The 3,761-nt window shown below is 41.1% G+C and overlaps 1 pseudogene; it reads right to left on the bottom strand.

Annotated features, from left to right (window-relative positions):
* Positions 1 to 2,154: 2,154 nt before the first annotated feature.
* LOC142737095 (chitinase domain-containing protein 1-like) lies at positions 2,155 to 3,507 on the bottom strand (annotated as a pseudogene).
* Positions 3,508 to 3,761: the final 254 nt, after the last annotated feature.

Below are 3,761 nucleotides of genomic sequence, written 5' to 3'. Positions count from 1 at the left end.
ATAGTGCATGCTGTGGAGGGAAAATTCCGCACCGCATAGTCTGAACTAACTTGTCAGAAAATGTATTGAAACAACTGTAAAAAACGGCCGATGGAGAATTCCGCTGCGGACTGTCTGCAGCGGAATTCCACAGCAATTCCGCCACGTCTGGCCGTGCCCTAAGGGGTCAAATACTTTGTATTAGCAATGTAGTACAGAGCACGCACTGATCACTGTGTATGAACACGGCAGTTAGGTTGATCCTTTTGTCTACAGTTACTAACATCTCTGCTGACACTTATTACACTGGTTACGTTTGTCATAGGGATAAATTCACGCTTATTGTATCACTCTGTATTTTAAATTCATTCAGATTCATGTGGCTTTATTTATACTGCCCTTGCCAACACAAGTGGCAATAGATAGCACCTTGCACCTATTGTGTCACTCCTCCCAATTCTTTTGTACAGGGACCTCTCTTATTTTGTCTTATATTTTGCTAATTTGTTTTATTTGTTATTTGACTTTTTTGTTACTACGCCAATTGTAAAGCGCTGTGGAATATGTTGGTGCTATATAAATAAAGCAATCGAAACGGCACAAACACATAAAATAACTTGTCAGCCTCCACTCCTGGGTATCCAGTTATGATTAACAGAAAAAACAGTCTGAGCATTTGAGGAGCACCATAAAAATATGACTACTCATCACTAAAAAATAGTTGGATAGCAATGCATAGTCATTGAAGGGTCAAATTATTGAATAGATTTTGAATTTCAATTATTAAAACTTTCTAGAATACATCTGTTTTGTTTTAGGTCCTTCTTTTGATGTCCTAAACTGCTGCAGTAAGGCTCTTTTCACATCACATTAGGGGCTTCCGTTGGAGCTATACGTCGGGAAGGCCCCCGACGTATACCTCCGACAAAAGGCCCATGCTATACAGTGGGATATGTTGCCCGGGGACCAGTCCTGGTAAAACTACTGAAGTCACTGTGCATTTATGGACAGTGACTTCAAGACTTCCCTATCACTGGATTCGACAAGCAGAGCATCAGCTGATGCTCTGCTCAGGGACTCCAGCAATATATGGACAGCAACTTCGGGTGTTTTCAGGGGGCCGGAGTCTCGGGACAGAGCCATCTAATAGCGCTCTGCCCTGGAATTCCAACACTGTGGAAACTCCTGACTTCGCTATCCCTATATGGACAGTGATGTCAGGAGCTCACTGAGGTATACGTTTGACGTATACCTGTGTCGGATGCCATACAGTGGCATCCGACTGTCACCCATAGGCTTCCATCTTAAAAAACGTATACTGTGTGGTATATGTTTTTTCTGTGGGAACCCTCAGGATTGAATAGCGTAGTCTACTACGCTACTCCATCCTTCAAAAAAAAGGTGTAACGACGTATACCAGCTCGACGGAGGCCAAAAGGACACTCTTTTGGTCTCCAATGGGATAATGGAGCCCTATGGACACGTTTATCTTGTACGTCAGGAGTTTTCCGGATGTACAAGATAAACGTAGTACCTTAATGTTATATGAATGGGGCCTAATATTGTTTGATTTTATTTGTGCAAATTATTTGCCAGTTTAAAAACAAGTGTATTTCCAATACAGATCAGCATTATTCCCTTATGTGTTCATTAAAAAGCTTTTACCCAAAGTTGCAGCATATATGAATTAATGTTTTCGTGCATCCATTCAAGTTTGTAAGTAAATGAGGCCAAGGTGAGAATACGGCAGACGTGAGAGTAAGTACAGGAAAGTCATTCTGGAAAAACAAATGTTGAGTGGCTCAGAGCATCAATTTACTAATGAGTAGCCAGAGTTGTGCTGGAGTTTAATACATAATATTTTACCAGGAATCTTTGTTTAAATCCTTACATTTTAACTACAGTTTGTTATATAGCATTACAGGACTGAAAATGAAAACTGCATTTCGACTTAATTTCAGAAAAAAATATATATTTTCAAAGTTTAAAAATATTTTTAAGTTGCACCAAAGAAATAAAGAATTCTGTGCTTATGGATCGTACATGGGCATCATACCCAAAGTCTTATAATATAGCACGAGTATGAACTTCCCGTTTCTGTGTCGTCTGTAATTCTATTAATAAACATGTCAGTTCTTAATAGAATCGCAAGCTTGTTATCCAATGCTTATCAAATCAAAAAAGGTCAAAGAAATAGTCCAAGCCTTGTCCCAGCTCCTAGATAGATATCCCCGTTCCCAGCTCTTTTGCAAGGTGTAGTCGCACCTTTATTGACTTCAAAGTTGAACAGAATACTGCTTGTTTAGTCTTTTTAGATTCCAGGTAATGTTCTGCAATGTGCTGGTCCCACAGAATCTTCGGCTTATGCTCCTTTAGTATCTTAATGTACATGCTCCACAGAATTGGCTCTCCAGATGCACAGAGTAGAATAGTCCATCCCATAGAAGTGCAAACCAAGGAGGATCTTCTTTCTCTATTTTGATTCAGGATCTAGAATTTGTATACATTCCTGGACCCATGAAATTGGGGAGTTGGGACCTGGCCTATGGGAGCTTTAATAGTCGTAAGTCAGAAAGCTAAATCTGTCAACTTATGGAGCCAAAAGGTCAAACTCTTTTTTCACAAACATGCCCAACTGCTCAGTTCCCAGTGCTGCTGCAGGAGGAATAACCAGGATGAACCGATGCTTGGCCTGGTGGGGGGCTTGTCCAATGTGTGTCAACATGTGAATCAGTTCCTACCACTTCTGTCCATTCAACTGACTCCAAACTTCCACCACAACGCCATTAAACTGTTCATTCTTTTTAGTCTGAACCAAAGCATCTGACAGATCTTCTATTTAATTTTAACTGCTGAAAACACTCTCAAAGTCCTGTAATGTCCAGCTGTTAAACAGCACATGTGGCACAATCCGTGTGCTCTTAGATTTTTTTTTTTAATGTCTTTCATCCATAAAATGTAGCTTTCTTTTTACAACATCTGCTTGGAGTGCTGCCTCTCTTTTCTATTTCTCGTTTCTATTTATATTTAGATGTTTTTTTTTATGAAAAAAAAGTTTTTTTTTTTTTTTATCAACTATATCTTAAATTTTTTTAGTCCCACTATCTCGATTGCATAAATAATACTTCGGTATGGGTAACCTGCCGGGAATGGCAGCTGTGCTTTTTTCCAGATACAGCACCACTCTTGCCCATAGGTTTTGTCTGGTATCTCAGCTCAGCCTCATTCTTAAAGGGGTTTAGCTGCAATAGCAAGCAAAATCAATAGGCAAGAGTGGTGCTGTAAATGGAAAAAAAACATAGACCTTCACTTTAATCTCAAGAAATCCCTTTATCATGCCTCCCAACTGTGCCGGATCCAGCACGGCAGTCCCGGATTACGAGCGCTTTCCATAACGCCGTGCAGCTGCATCCCGAGGACGTAGATACAGTTAAATACAACTGTTCCACCATTTAATCTTTGTCCCCTTGGCGACTCGTCGCAGGTCAGCACGATGACGTCATCACGCCTGTCTGCACCCAACCACATACTGCACAGCCCAGAGGAGGAATGCTGAATCATCTGCTCGTCATGGGAACAGGGCTAGGTGAGTAATTAGTTTAAGGGACACTTTTTCTGTCTGGGCAGACACAAAGGCGCATTACTACTTATGTGGGGGACACTAAGGGGCCATTATTACTGTGTCGGGGGCATCGTTACTGTGTGGCCAGTAAAGAGCACCCTTACTTTGTGGGTGGCACTAAGAGGGTATGTTTACTGAGAGAGGGCATTAAGGGGGCATC

The sequence above is a fragment of the Rhinoderma darwinii genome, chromosome 1, assembly GCF_050947455.1.
Source record: "Rhinoderma darwinii isolate aRhiDar2 chromosome 1, aRhiDar2.hap1, whole genome shotgun sequence".
In the NCBI taxonomy this organism is placed as follows: Eukaryota; Metazoa; Chordata; class Amphibia; order Anura; family Rhinodermatidae; genus Rhinoderma; species Rhinoderma darwinii.
This window is presented reverse-complemented; position numbering and strand designations above follow the sequence as displayed.